The sequence below is a fragment of the Apodemus sylvaticus genome, chromosome 20, assembly GCF_947179515.1.
Source record: "Apodemus sylvaticus chromosome 20, mApoSyl1.1, whole genome shotgun sequence".
NCBI classification, from domain to species: domain Eukaryota; kingdom Metazoa; phylum Chordata; class Mammalia; order Rodentia; family Muridae; genus Apodemus; species Apodemus sylvaticus.
This window is the reverse complement of record NC_067491.1, coordinates 38,694,397-38,710,837: the sequence shown is the minus strand read 5'-3', so window position 1 is coordinate 38,710,837 and position 16,441 is coordinate 38,694,397. Positions and strand designations below refer to the sequence as shown.

The 16,441-nt window shown below is 41.7% G+C and overlaps 1 long non-coding RNA gene across 1 annotated transcript; it reads left to right on the top strand.

Annotated features, from left to right (window-relative positions):
• Positions 1-1,602: 1,602 nt before the first annotated feature.
• Positions 1,603-7,165, top strand: LOC127670858 (uncharacterized). The gene is made up of 2 exons (XR_007974622.1): positions 1,603-3,977; positions 4,072-7,165. It is a non-coding gene; the product is annotated as an uncharacterized LOC127670858 (long non-coding RNA).
• Positions 7,166-16,441: the final 9,276 nt, after the last annotated feature.

The following is a 16,441-nucleotide window of genomic DNA, read 5'->3' as shown; positions in this document are numbered from 1 at the left end:
AATTAGCAGTTCCTTGCTATGCTCTGTACCCAGGCTTGATCTGTGGAGGAAGTAATTGGTATAAATAGATGGAACTTTTCCTTGCTTTATTAGACCTTGATTGTGATTGGCTTTAGGATTCCCCCTAGTTGTGAACTTCTGGAATCACCGGACACTTGCTGAGGACAGACAACAGACTTTCCAAGTGTTTCCCCAAGGTTATCTGTGTATCTCCACTATTGGTTATGGAAGAGTGGCTTAGGGTGATGCCTTGTCCTGTTCATCCTCTGGAAAAGGTTTTATTTTATAGATGACATAATTCTAACCCCTTGAGTGTTTGACAGATTTAGAAAGTCATCAGAGAGACGTACAGATGTAAATAGTACTTTCCTCACAACCCTACTGAGACTGGGTTAGCTCAAAGGAGAAACAATCCCAAAGGTACCCCACATGAGTGGAAAAGGATTCTCCCAGGAGCCATTAGGTTGTTGAATTAAAACTCCAATGCCAGAGGTGAGCTACTTCCCTGTGTGTTGTTGGCCAGGGAAGCCCCCATGGCCCCACAAATCGTAAAGGCTATTGATAGTACTGTTGGTTGTATGCCAGGACTAGGTGGTAAGATCCTATTGCTGAAGGCTCTGCACACACATGTTTTGACTGCAAGAAATGGAGAAATGAAGTGAACTAGAAACTCCCACCTTGTTGGCTGGATTTTGGAGTTTCAGAAGGGGTCATGGAGGCTGCCGGTGGAGAACTGTAACCAACATTCCTGCTCAGCTATCATCAACCCTGCATGCTAAAATACTGACATACCAGCCAGAATGCATCTTCTTCCACTACAGTGGCTCTGCTAAGACGGTTGCGACCAGTAGCCTTTTGATTGAATTTAATGGCCACTCTACAAAAAAGAGCTCATGCCTGGTACTATAAGCCAGGATGAAAATCTGTGCCCGAGGAGGTCATGGGTCCCAATGGGGAGGCAACTTCTATGGTTTTACTATATGGATGTGATGTTCCTGTCAACTTGCTCTCTAAACAAGTGTTTATGCCTATGGATCATCATTGTCTGCTGTAACTCATGAGCACTGCTAAAGCTCTTGCAATCAAATGCCTATTACGGTGTCACACTAGCTTGATTCTTAGTCATAGGTGGACATCTATAGTCACCTCCTCCAAGGCTCAGGGATCGTTGCCAAGAGGGGGCCAGAAGAGTGTAAGAAGGAGGAAGGGGTGGAGTGCTGTGTAACAATTTCCTCCAAAATTGAAACATTGTATCCTGTAGGGAAGGTCCTTGAACAGGACAGAAAACAACTCAAAATACAAGCAGGAAGTCCCTGAAACTGACCAGATTCTCTAGGACCCTTTCTGCCAGAGAAAGCAGTTTTAAAAAGAAAGAAAGGAAGAAGAAAAGTTCTTTTCAAACAAGACAAGTGACAAAGAAGACCTTGAGACCAGGACCAAATTGCCTGGGAAACTCTGAGACCAGACCAGAATGGGAGAAGCAGAAACTAGCTCTGCTGGCAGGAAGAGCTTTAGACTAACCCAGGCACCTGGAAAGGATGCACTCTAACCTGTTGAATGGCCTTCAGGCTTTGCCACAGGTTGTGTTGTGTGCTTGTGTGGGGGGCCACACCATTCGCCATTACAAGATGGCGCCGAGGAGTGTGGTAAACAGCTCATTTTGGACCATGTCCCAGCATAAGTCTGCCTGGCAACAGCAAGCAGCCTATCCCAGCCTGACTAGCTTATCTATAGTAGAAACATCCTGCCCTGCCAATATAAGCCGCTCCCTTTCCTTCTCCCTCGCCTCTCATCTTCAACTCTCCATTAATCCATCGGTACTCCAATAAAAGTGTGATAAGAGAAGAATCCTCGTGTCGGTGGTCTTCTTCCCTGCCGGTCAGGGGGGCTCGCCACAGCTGGTGCCGAAAACCCGGGAAGTAGGTCCAGTGGACACGTCTGAGGGGCCCAAGAAGGATTCAGAACTCTACACATGGAGTGAGTAAGTCTCCCCAAGTAAGTAGTATGTGGCTCGACTACCCTGCTGACCCTTTGATGTTTGCTGGATTTTTTCTCTGTGCAGTCGTGGTGATTCTTCTGTGCTGTTTTTGGCTTCGTTGCCATAAACCTGGCGAGGAGTGCCTTTGTTGGATTTAAAAAAACGAAAGTAAGACCGCAATAGATAAAGCGGCATTTCTCGCTGTACTGTAAGTCCCTCGTAGATAAGTGGGCAGTGTGGGCAACAACTTGGGGGCTGGACCTGGCACCTGTGACTTTGCAGCCCTTATACAGGGTCTGCTAAAGCAGAGAGGACTGAAGATATCACCGCGCACAGTAGAAACTATAGTGAAGGATATTGATAAGGCAGCGCCGTGGTTCGCTGTTTCGGGTGATTTTAACCTCGACTGCTGGGAAAAGTTAGGAGAAGACCTTGAAAGAGCAAAACAGGAGGATAGAATTGGCCGAGGATCAATTCCTTTATGGAAGCTGGTCCATTCGTGCCTCAAGGACAGTAAGAACATGGAGCTGATTAAGCAGGGGCGCAAAGTTTTGGTTTCGCAACAGGATAGTCTCTTGGAAGCGGAGTCAAAAGGGGAGGAAGACAGGCCTGCAAAATACAACAGAAATAAAAGGGAAAAGAAAAGAAAAATAAAACAAGGGGAAAGTAAAAAGGAACCCCTATATCCAGTTCTGGAAGAGTTTGCAAACTTAGAAATTTCAGATGATTCGGTAGTAGAAGGATTGTCGGAGGAGGACAAGGAGGAGCTTGAAGAAACTGCTGCAGAGTATGAGAGCGATCGTTATGGGCGGTAGCCAATTTTGAACAAAGCCAGAGTAGGCGCGGGACCAGTGGCCCGTATCGCCCTTCCGGTGGTTTATTCGATATAATTTATTTACATTTCAAATGATTTCCCTTTTTCTAGCCCCCTTCTCTTCCCCTGTCCTCCTTTTAAAAGCAGCTTTTTGCTAGCCTGCGCGGTTATTTGGGAAAGCAAGAGCTTGCTTTAAGTATAGCCCTCTTAAAGGAGCTCCACGGAGAGCTAGATCACACCTGAGGAATTTATGCAGCCTATTCGAGCTAAATTCTTTAGAAGAAAAAATTTATTCTTTAAAAGTCAGAGACAGTTAAAACGGCCGGACAAAGAAAATCCTGGGCTCTCCCCCCTCCTACCTCTCTCTACAAGGTCACTGTGTTTTTCTCTACAAGGTCACTGTGTTTTTCTTCCCTTCTCTGGCAGAACTCCCAGAAGAAAAGAAGATAAGAGGTTAACTCTTAAACAAGAGAAAAAGCAGGTTTCTGAAAAGCAGTTTTTTCATGTATAAGACATAGTATTAAAAGTATAATAATAATAATAATAATAATAATAATAATAATAACGGTTAAAAGCTAACTTTAAAACTTTCCAGGAAACAGAAGAAAATGGGAGACGTCCTATTTTCTCTCTGAATCCTTATGGAGATATTATTACTTCTGGTTAAGGTATTTGTATCTCTTTGGGACATTAAGTTCCATTTCTGTCTGTTGCGTATTTTTGGTGCACCAAAAACTTGTCTATATGTGTGTCAATTTATGTTGTCTATTGTTTGAGTGGCTGAATGATTGTTGTGTTTATGTTATGTGTTAAAAAGAAAACATAAAATGGTAAAAAGGGGGTGTTATTTACTGGCAGTCCTGTCAGTCTGCAATTTACACAGAAGAAGATGATTAAAGGAGCTTCACATACTTTTTAAGAGACCAGCAGTCTCAAACTTAATGGTTAATTCTCTTGGGAAAAATTTCTACTGTGGTGATGGTTGGGTTCAAGGTGTTTTATTCCCCTGAAATTACAGCTGGAAAAATATATATATTTGGTTTAAATTAATGAGATTTGTGTAATTGCTTCATCCTTATTTCTAATTGGTCTTAAAGGTATAAATGTTTTACATGCCTTGACTATAGAATATTGATTCATAAGTTATTGGACATGATTCAAAAGAAAATATAATGGTAACAAAAGGTAAGTAGATCTATAAAACATTAATAAGGCTATATAGAAATTATAAAGGCATTAAAATTCGGTCTTAGATTCATACCAAATATTGACACAAGAGGCTAGAGTCAAGGCTTACAAGATACAGTGTTGTTTCGCTTCAAAGAAAAGGAGAAAATTGCTTTATGCATTTTGTCTACCTTTTTGCAGCCTACAGGCCTGCTATGGCAAGAAGGTCCCTTGTTGTGGGTGCATCCTAGAGCCTCACCAGCAAAATCTATTGATCATTACTCTACTGCAATTACAAAATTGACCCTTCTAGAGATACAACAATGCCTACAGTTTTTTGAGAAGAATCTTACATCACTGATTATTTTCTATACTGCCTCTCAGGTGCAGATTTTGTGCAGAACAATTAATGATTGGGTCATATTGCACTGCTGTTTTGATGGATTAATAGATAATCATTATCCCAGATATCCTTTGCTTTCATTTTTTAAGGAACATCCTGCGGTGTTTCCAAAAGTAACTGCACAAGCACCCTTACCAGGTGCCCCCAATATATTTACAGATGGATCAAAAATAGGCTGTGGAGCTTGTATGATCGAGCACAATGAGCCGGTTTTGTGCCAATATCAGCCTGGCTCCTCACAGGTGGTTAAATTACAAATTATGTTAAAAGTTTTCAAATAATGCTCCTTTCAATTTCAAATTTTGGCAGCTACATCCAATGATTGGGCGATTTTAGTTACCTCCTTTGCTGGACAGATTGACAATCATTATCCAAAGCATCCAATTTTGCAATTTGCCCTGAGTCAGGCTGTAGTATTTCCACGAGTGACAGCCAGAAATTCACTCCCAGATGGAATCATGGTATATACTGATGGATAAAAAACTGGTATAGGTGCTTATGTAGTTAATTGCAAGGTAGTATCTAAACAATATAATGAAATCTCATCTCAAATTGTGGAATGTTTAGTAGTACTAGAGGTTCTTGAGACCTTCCCAGGACTGCTTAATATTGTGTCTGATTCTTCTTATGTAGTTAATGCAGTTAACCTTCTTGAGACAGCTGGGGTAATAAAGTCCTCCAGCAGAGTTGCTAATATTTTTCAACAAATACAATTTGTGTTAGTGAATAGAAGATTCCCTGTTTATGTTACTCATGTCAGAGCACACTCGGGCCTCCCTGGTCCTATGTCGCTAGGAAATGAATTGGCGGATAAAGCCACCAAGATCGTGGCTATTGCACTGTTTTCCTAGACAGAAGCTGCAAAAGAATTTCATAAGTGCTTTCATGTGATGGCTGAAACCTTACGTCACCGTTTTTCATTGATTAGAAAAGAAGCTAGAGAAATAGTTACCCAATGTCAAAATTGTTGTCAATTTTGCCTGTGCCTCACATGGGAATTAACCCACGGGGAATTCGACCACTAATACTTCAATATTTGCATGTTTCTATTGATACATACTCTGGCATTATGTATGCTATACCTCTAACAGGAGAAAAGGCCTCACATGTAATTCAACATTGCCTCGAGGCATAGAGTGCTTCGGGCAAACCCAGACTCCTCAAGACAGACAATGGACCAGCATAAACTTTTCAAAAATTTCGACAGTTTTGCAGTCAAATGGATGTGATTCATTTAACTGGCCTCCCATATAATCCCCAAGGGCAAGGTATTGTGAAACGCGCCCACCACACTCTTAAATCTTACTTAATTAAACAAAAAGGGGGAATAGCTGAACATGCTACCCCACGAGAAAGAATATCTCTAGCTCTCTTTACACTTAATTTCTTAAATCTTAAAGAGTCCAATACAACTGCCACCGACAGGCACGTAAATTCAGTTCTATCTCCTTGCATGCACATCATGTGGAAGGATGTGCTGGACAATAACTGGTACGGACCGGATCCTATTTTAATAGGATCCAGGGGAGCTGTTTGTGTTTTTCCACAGGACCGAGCTGATCCGATCTGGGTTCTAGAGAGGCTGACTCGCCGAGTTGAAAGCCCAAGAGAGGAGGATGCGAATCCCAACAATGAAAATGTGGAAGAGAATAACGATGCTGTGGTGGCTGACTCACCTGATACATGCCAGTGAAAATTATTTTTGGTCTTTTTCTCGCACGTGGCCAATACCAGTGCCTGTGCATAATGAATCCAATGTTTTTCCTCAATTTTACTCCACCCGTTGCCATTATGGGGTACCTTGTAAATCTAAAGATCAGTCTGAATTGAAGGTGCAAGTTTTTAACCAGACTCGAGTTCCTTTGGCAGGAACACTTTGTTTTTACTGTCTGCCGTGGGCTGGTATTACTGTTATAGTTGGTCTGTAAGCTCAGAACCCAAAGTAATGAGACAAAGTGGTCATTGCGCAGGCACTTGCGGCTCTGGAGAATAGAACCTCCGCAGAAGTATGGCTGCCTATCCTGGGGCAATAGAAAGCCGGTCCAAACAGCTCTTGCACGCCTGGAGTTTAGCTCATTGCACATGGCAGAGTGTCTGGACTAGCGCCTGGGAAGGTTGTTGAACGAGGTATCGCATGGAGGTTAAAATTACCTCCAGGAGGCATATCGTCCAGCATAGGGGTTGCCTGCCCAAGTCTCCCCTCTCCCAACAAAACGGCAGAGGACAGGTCGAGGATACCCCGGATGTGGCAAGGAGTCTAGGGGATATCCCCGTACATGGTCTAACATGATTTAATTACCAACAGGGAGGGACGATCTCTGTCTCCACCTTCTAACCAGGTTACCTGTTAGCCCTCATAGCACAAAATGGTGCCTACTTCCTGTTTTTGTTGAGCCAAATACAGGCCGAGTGCACATGCATGCCCACCACTGAGTCTCTGCCTATGAGATGATGAGTCACAGCCAACCAGGGTATGCCACGTCCAAGGCAGGAGAATTTTTGTTCTGGCCTTCTGGCCTAGTACCTTGTTCAAACAAAAGAAAAGGGGGAAGTGTGGGGGGCCACACCATTCGCCATTACAAGATGGCGCCGAGGAGTGTGGTAAACAGCTCATTTTGGACCATGTCCCAGCATAAGTCTGCCTGGCAACAGCAAGCAGCCTATCCCAGCCTGACTAGCTTATCTATAGTAGAAACATCCTGCCCTGCCAATATAAGCCGCTCCCTTTCCTTCTCCCTCGCCTCTCATCTTCAACTCTCCATTAATCCATCGGTACTCCAATAAAAGTGTGATAAGAGAAGAATCCTCGTGTCGGTGGTCTTCTTCCCTGCCGGTCAGGGGGGCTCGCCACATGCTTGCTCCAGGTTTCCTAGCTTTTGTGACTGTCACCCATCCTGGGGTGGGCCTTGGTCATGCAGCTGTCTCTGAATCATCTCTGCTCCTGAAGTAACCTCAGTAAAACTCACTGGTCTCACTAAGTTGATGTTTAATAGTATCTGTACTTTGAAACTGACTGTTGTGGGTTGCCTATCCTGGGAGGGTAGCCATGTATGTCACATCTCACTAAGAAAAGGTTTGTCTCACACACACACACACACACACACACACACACACACACACACTCACATCTCTTAAAAAGTAAAGTTATGGTTTGCTGAAAGTTGAGATGATCATTAACATGTTGCAGAACATAAGACAGAATTCTGTGACGATGGGGTCTTCTCTGGGCAGCCAAGTCTGGTCTTTAGGTTTGTGTTCTTCTGATCCTGTCTTCTAAGAGCTGAGATGACAGGTATGCACTACCATGCCTACAAAATAACTGAAAATAACTATATGTGCATTGCTTTTTAGACATGATGCCATTGCATACATCGGAAATGGCAGCACAGCTTCATAAAAATAACGTATATTGAAATTCTATTGAAAAAGTTTGACCTACTTTTTTGAAGTATTACTATTACTAAGATGTTCTGTTTCTTGCAGTTGTTTGGAAAGGAGCCTAGAATATCTCTACCCATGCCTATATTTCCAACCATGCTGAAGAAAATTTGTAAACGAGAACTGTAAACTTTCAGATGGTAGGAAGCTCCTCACCAAAATGCTAAAATACAGAGCACCAATCTTTGGCTTTTAAAAGACAGAGATTACATTTTTTAAAAAATATTCCTTCTTTTTATTTTATTTTTTATTGTATATTTTACGTATTTACATTTCAAATGTTATTCCTTTTCCCAGTTTCCCCTCCAGAACCACCCTCTCCCAATTCCCCTTCCCACTACTTCTATGAGGATGTTCCCCCTCCCACCTACCCACTCCCATCTCACCACCCTGGCATTCCCCTACACTAGGGAATCGGGCCTTCACAGGACCAAGGGCTCCTCCTTCTATCGATGGCAGACAATGCCATCCTCTGATACATATGTGGCTGGAGTCATGGGCCCCTCCATGTATACACTTTGGTTGGTGGTTTAGTCTGTGGGAGCTCTGGAGGAGAGGGGGTCTGGTTGGTTGATATTGTTCTTCCTATGGGGTTGCAAACTCCTTTAGCTCCTTCAGTCCTTTGTCTAACTCCTCCATTGGGGGCCCTGTGCTAAATCCAATCATTGGCTGCAAGCATCTGCCTCTATTTGTCAGGCTTTGGCAGAGACTCTGGAGACAGCTATATCAGGCTCCTATCCGCAAGTACTTCTTGCCATTCACAAGAACATCTAGGTTTGGGGTCTGATGGACCCCCAGGTGGGGCAGTCTCTGCTCCACACTTTGTTCCCATATTTCCTTTAGATAGGAGCCCTAGTCCTTCTGGGTTAAGAATTTGAAGATGAGTGGATAGCCCCATCCCCCAACTGGGGCCTTACCTAGCCTCTGGATATAGTCTCTACAGGTTCTCCCTCCCCTTTGTTGGGCATTTCAGCTAATCTCATCCCTGTTGGGCTCTGGGAGCCTCTTGCTTTCCTGGCATCTGGGACTTTCTGGTGGCTACCCCCAGTTCACCAACTCCCATTGCTACATACTTGTGTTCAAATTCCTGACCCTCTGTATATCCTCCCTGTCTCCTCTCATACCTGATCCTGCCCCCTTTTCTCCCTACCCCTTGTCTCTTCTTCCCAAGTCTCTCCCACCCTCTACCACCCATGAGTATTTTGTTCCACGTTCTAAGAAGGACTGAAGCATCCAGATTTTGATCTTCCTTCTTCTTGAGCTTCTGGTGGTCTTTGAATTGTATTTTGGGTATCTGAGCTTTTGGGCTAATATCCACTTATCATTGAGTGCATACCATGTGTGTTCTTTTGTGATTGAATTACCTCACTCAGGATGACATTTTCTACTTCCATCCATTTGCCTAAGAATTTCATAAAGTCATTTTTAATAGCTGAGTAGTACTCCATTGTGTAAATGTACCACATTTTTTTGTATCCATTCCTCTGTTGAAGGACATCTGGGTTCTTTCCAGCTTCTGGCCATTATAAATAATGATGCTATGAACATAATGGAGCATGTGTCCTTGTTATATGTTGGAGCATCTTTTGGGTACATGCCCAGTAGTGGTATAGCTGGGTCCTCAGATAGTACCATGTCCAATTTTTTGAGGGACCGCCAAGACTGACTTCCAGAGGGGTTGTACCAACTTATAATCCCACCAGCAATGGAAGAGTGTTCCTCTTCCTCCACATCCTTGCTGTCATCTGCTGTCACCTGAGTTTTTGATCTTAACCATTCTGACTGGTGTGAGGTGGAATCTCAGGGTTGTTTTGATTTGTATTCTCCTGATGACTAAGGATGTGGAACATTTCTTTGGGTGGTTCTCAGCCATTTAATATTCCTCAGTTGAGAATTCTTTGTTTAGCTCTGAACCCCATTTTAAATGGGGTTATTTTATTCTCTGGAGTCAAACATCTTAATTTCTTTGTATATATTGGGTATTAGCCCTCTATCAGATGTAGGATTGGTAAAGATCTTTTCCTAATCTGCTGGTCATTTTGTCCCACACACCTATGGTCACTTGATCTCTGACAAAGGAGCTAAAAACATCTAGTGGGCAAAAGACAGCATTTTCAACAAATGGTGCTGGTTCAACTGGTGGTCAGCATGTAGAAGAATGCAAATTGATCCATTCTTATCTCTTTGTACAAAACTCAAGTCCAAGAGGATCAAGGACCTCCACGTAAAACCATATACACTGAAACTAATACAAGAGAAAGTGTGGAAGAGCCTCAAACACATGGGCACAGGGGAAAATTCCTGTACAGAACACCAATGGCTTATGTTCTAAGATCAACAATGGACAAATGGGACCTCATAAAATTGCAAAGCCTCAGTAAATCAAAGGACACTCTTTATAGGCCAAATTGGCAACCAACAGAGATTACAATTCTTCAAAACAAAAATTTCAGATGGAAAGGTGTAACTGCCTACAGTTACATCGAACAGGTTACCTGGAAGGGAAGCTGGGATGGAGATCAAGATAACACCTGCTATTTAAGGTCTCAAAGTTTAATGAAGAACTCCCAATATATATAGATAGGGGAAAAGGCCAGAAACTTCTCAGCAGAATCAGTTTAGTTGCTCCACAGGTGGCTAGTGTTTCTCAAGAAGCTTCAGGTCCTTGAAGAAAAATAGGCTTCACCTTTGTCTGAGCACTCCACCCTAGGTGGAGGGGATTATGGCCAACTCAGGAGTTCCTATTCAAAGGCTGGGAGAGGAACTTCACATTGGTCGATGTTCCTGCCAGGTGGCATGGCACCTCAATAAGGCTCTCTACTGAAAAGTGTTGTGAATTTTCTTCTGAACACTGGGAAGGAATAAAACTGAGAATAAATTAAATGGTGAACAGATTAGATTTGGAAATCACAATAATAGTGTTTTGAAATGTTCTAAACAATGAGAAGAGTCTTTTCAAGGACTGTCATCCTTAGGTGCCTATCATGAGGGAATAGCATTAAGAAGGCCTACCATTCTACAGCATCTAAATCTGGCAAATTATTAAAGTAATTGCAAGTAGGCCAGGTATGGTGGTGCATGCCTGTAATCCTAGCACTTGGGAGGCAGAGGAAGGCAGATTTCTGAGTTTGAGGTCAGCCTGGTCTACAGATTGAGTTCCAGGACAGCCAGGGCTACACAGAGAAACCTTAATCTCAAAACACAAAACGACAACAACAAAAACAACCAAAAAAGGAATTGCAAGTGGAGGATATTGGTTTGCTCTATTTTGTCTTTGAAAAAATATTTGAAAAAGAAAGCACTCTGAATAAAGGGCATGAGGTAGTATCTTTAGATAGACTAAAATATTTATACAATCAAATAACTCCCTTTAGAGTATTCTTAATTGAGTGAATTTTGCTCTGTAACTATAAAATATATCCCAGTATATATATATATATATATATATATATATATATATATATATATATAGAGAGAGAGAGAGAGAGAGAGAGAGAGAGAGAGAGAGAGAGAAAGAGAGAGAGCGAGCGAGCGAGCGAGAGAGAGAGAGAGAGAGAGAGAGACCTTTTTCTTAGTAAAAATACTGTGGTCAACAGAGAAAAGTCAATAAAAGTTGTCAAAAATGTCAAATTTATTAGCTATTCTGAAGGCAATTTTAAAGAAGATTGTAGGCAATCTTGTGGGGAAAAATTAATGAATTCAGAGGCCGAGCACAGCATGTTTTCAGGGCCATAAAATGGCTATGTGTTGCTATTGTAGTAGATATACGTCATTACAGAGTTATCCAAACCCATAAAACACACAACCCTAGGAGTGAGTGAGACCCAAGGTAAACTATGGGCTGTGGGTGGCGATGTGTCAGAACATGTTCATTAGGTACGAACAGATCCAGCTGTGGCAGGCGTTAATAAAGAGGAGGGAGCTTATGTGTGAAGGGAGAGCTATATGGAAAAAATCTCTACATTCTACTTAAAATTGCCATGGCGCAAAGCTGTGGTAGATCAACGTCTATAAAAGGTGGTGTTTTTTTCTCAAATAATTTAAAGGGCCATGATATTAGATCTAGATACAGCTTTGAATATATGTTTGGCTGTAAAATACACACAGCGACAAACACTTTATACTATTTGTAATATTTGGGAAGCAACATAAATAATGTTATTATTTAAAGATACTATACATTTTTAAACGTTGTATAGATAGATCTTATTCTAAAGTTTTAGATTTTTGTGAGAAAATTTTGAAGATAAATTTTCAAAACCAATTTGAACAGATGTCTTTTGCACAAGTATTTAACAGTTAAATGGGCTCTGGGGTTCTGGCAAGCCTGAATGCCATCAGCAGCGAGAACCATCCAATGGCCCCAAGTCTGGTCTGACAGAGCCCTCAGTGTGTGGCCTGCTGAGACACTGAAGTCAGGGTGCACCTGAGAGGAGCAAAGCCACCACCCAGGCCAGGGCCACACACCACGTGGGAGCGTCTTCACTGCTTTAGCAGTCATTTCCGTTAAACACAACTTTAGCCAACATTATTTAAAAAAAGAAGAAGAAGAAGAAGAAATCATTCATTTTACATTTTCTAGCCTGGATCAACCTTTGTATCCTGTCCTCTGTGCTTTAACTTAAATGTTTACATAATCACAGTGGTCCCATGGAGAAAGAGGTAGATAAAAGGACTCATTGGCCATAAAGAAGTCGTTATGTGGTAGCCAGTGCCTACACATTTTAAGAAGAGCCAAATGATAGTATTACACTGTGTTGTAAATGTGTCAATAAATGTCAAAACCAGCTGTGAAAATGCTTCAGATTGGGGAATAAAATTAGAGGTTTGGGGACAAAAAGTTGTACTAACATTTTTATTATTATATTTGAACATTTAGATTATGATTTTTTTTTTACTTCTAAAAGGTAAACAAAGTTTGCTTTGGTTTTGCTTTTGCTTTTCTAAATGAACACCTGGCTCAGTAAGATGGCTCAGTGGCTAAAATGCTTGTTGTACGAGTCTGACCACCTGAGTCTCATACACAGGCTCCAAATTGGAACAAGAGTAATAATTCCTAACCTCCTTCTTCTTTCTCTCCATCCACCCATTTCTCTCAATCTCTCTCTCTCTCTCTCTCTCTCTCTCTCTCTCTCTCTCTCTCATATATATATATATATATATATATATATATATATATATATATATATATATATATATATATATATGCGTGCGTGTGCACGTGTGTTAACTCAAGATTTCCTTTGCTATTCATTCATTTCCTCCTCATAGGTTTCTAGTCAGACAGTCAGAGGATCACACAGACGTCTCTGAAAGACCTTGGAATTGCTATGCCATTCTAAAAGGGTTTCTGGACTTGCCCAACCCTCTAGCATGTAAACTCAGAGCATCTTAAGAAATATCCAGTTGATAGAAGGCAAAAGAATAACAAACATCTTCATGTTCTTACATGTCATTTCCATTGTAATGTTCTATTATTAATTAACTCAAAAGATGGCCTGCTACCATGGCAGGATAATAGGGGTGGAGAAAGAGACATTGATATTAATGTGAAAGGGGCTGTTGGATGGGAAAAGTGGAGACATCACCACCTCCTGCTACACATTACAAAACGGCATGTGGGAGCTGGGTAGCTCAGCAGGACATGACTCTTATAGACCAGAGGTGATGGGTAAAGGGTTTGAACTCAGGTGTTGCAGGTTTTTGGCTCTGGAACTGCTCTAACCCATTCCCATTCTCCTGTCTTTTAGCCTATTACTCTGGTACATCCCTCATCCAATTCTTTGTTCCACAAGAATGTGGAACTCTCAGTGGACACACTGTGGACTCTGAACCATACCCATAACACTATTCATTAGAAATTCTCACCAATATAAAAGGAAGCAGGGCCCACCCTCTTCCTAGTCCCTACACTGAGATCTGACTTCCAGAAGCGTTTATATAAATCACGATCCTGTTTGGTGGGAGTTGTGGAACTAGGGAAAGAATAAGGTTGTTACACAGTTTTGCTAGTGCCTGCCTTTCACACCCTCTCTACAGTTTCTGAGTGATAAGTGAGGAAAACTGAGTAGAAAGGGTTTAATACACGTCTTGAAACTACTGAATTAATAATTATCCATGAATAGCCTGTTCGCTTCCTCTGTAAGAATAAGGAAGTGACTTTTGATTGTCATACCCAGAGTCACCAAGGCTTAGAGAACACTCTGATAGGTGTGACTTTTTGTGCTGCCTTATTCTGCTGGGCTCTCCTCACATCCTTAGGTGCTGTTTCCTCTCTGTGGAATTAAGTAAAAGAATGCCTTAATGGTCTTAAGATATTGCCTGACGGCATATGAAGAAATGTTAGCTTGTCATCACCACAGACCATCAACAACATCTCCCTGCGTATTTTGGCTATGAAGCTGAGCCTTTCAGACTCCTGCTAGGTCAGGGCAAACTGTCTGCACTTGGGGGAAGAAAGCAAAGGGTCTCTTAGAGTTTGTATATGAAACATTCCCAACAGGTTCTGGTGTTGGTTCACCTGGTCCCAGGTGGTGGCACTGTCTTGGGAGGTTGTGGAAATGTTGAGATGTCGGTCCCCCTTGGAGGAAGTGAGTTTCTATAAGACAGGATCTTGATGTTTATAGCTCATCCCTTCTTTCAGACCTATCTCTGCTTTCTGGTCTACCTGAATGAGAAGAAACTCAACGACATATCTGTAAATGACTTCAGATGTCACATTCTCTCCAACATTACATCCCTTCCAACCTTGAGCTAAATTAAATGTTTCCTCTCTTAAGTTGCTAGATATTTTATCACAAGGATGAGGAAGATAAGCAAAATGACATAGTAAACTCTATATGGAATAATTTGCATTTATTCCAGTTGTTAACCATTTCAACGGGCAAGGGCAAGAAAAGAGAAATGCCTCAGCACTTATCCTAGGAGCTAAAGTACTTCCCATGTCTATATATTGATTATTTATGAATTGAATATGCCATTGTCCTTCTAATCTGACACTCTTGTCCATTAACAGCAGACTCAATTTAATGGTATCTTTTGTCCCAGGAGAAACTTGGGTGGCTATGTAAATGATGGACATATTTCATTTAAACAGAAACAAGCCTTCACAGATGCTTTAGAAGCAAATTGAGCATGAATTACATTTTTTGAATGCCATGTCACAGAACTCATACAACTAAATACACATTGATGACCTTTATTTTTTTTAAATGACAAGGGAAGAATCCTGGCAAAGCATTGCTACACACGTTATTAAAAGCACGTGTCCAGTTTAAACATAAAATAAGGCTCATTCAAGACCTTCAATTTTGAGAAATAATTTATCTTAAATTAGATATTTAAATTGTCAATATTAGAGTCCTAGGTAGCCATAGTTGGTGCTGATGAAGGTCTTAATAGTGGGCTAAGATGACATTGGAGTCTACAAAATGGAGCTGGGGTAAAACATAGCTCCCTGCATCACATCAGGAAAATGAGTCCCCGCTACCTCCTAATTTAGTGACCCATTCTCTTGTCTCTGCTACTCAATGTTGGAATTATAGGCTTGAGCCACCATGCCTGGTATGATGGCTATTCCTGCTCGCCAACTTGACTACATCTAGAATGAACTACAACAGCACACCTGTGATCAAGATCTTGAGGCTGGAAGACACAGGCTTCTGACACTGATCTTCACATGGATATCTTGAGGCATAGTAGCCATGAAATGTTTAGGCCCAAATAAGGTACATGCTTTTCAACCCAGGAGATGGAAGCAAGCAGATCTCTGTGTTCAAGACCAGCCTAGAACAAAGTAGGTTTCAGATCCAGGTATGGTGGTACACTCTTAATCTAGGTCAAACCTACTGCTGGAGGCCTATAGAAGGACATTGGAAGAAGGAAGACTAACTCTTCCCTATCTACTTGCACTTACTTGTCAGCACATCTGTTGAGACCTACTTCTTCAGGATTCCAGCATATGCAGACGACCAGTGAAACATCTTGTCTGATGGGACTGAGCAACTACTAGATTCTTAGACTTCCCAATCACAACTCCCCATTGCTGAGTTAGTTGGACTACAGATTGTAAGGCATTACGATCAATTCCCTTAATATATAGAGACATTCCATAAGTTCAGTGACTCTGGAGAACCTTGATTAACACACCTGGCTAAAATCAGATCTTTGCCTATACATTTTGACGTCTGTAAAATAAGATGTTTCGTTTAGAATATTTATGTGTGCTTGGAGCATAGTAAGTACCCCATAAATAGCAGTTACAATGGATGAAGACAAAAAGATAACAGAAATCCAAAAGTATCTGGGGGTCTCACAAATTTTCCAGGACTGAAAGGGCCATTTGAAAAGTATACAACCTCAAATATTTTCTGGTATTGACAAAACCCCAGCATATCTAAGGCCTTTAATCTTCATAAAACAGCTCAGGGAAATTCAATCCTAGACAGAGAGGGGTGAAGAGATGGAGTAAGTAGCCCTAACAGGCAGTGCTGCTAGTGATGTTTGCATCTAGGACATCCCGCACGAACCATGACACACAGAGGGCACAAAAATGAACAACAGATTTGTAGAGAAACGGGAACACATTCGGCAACTTTCCATCCTTATTAGGAAATAGCCAGTAGGTCAGTTATCCAAGATC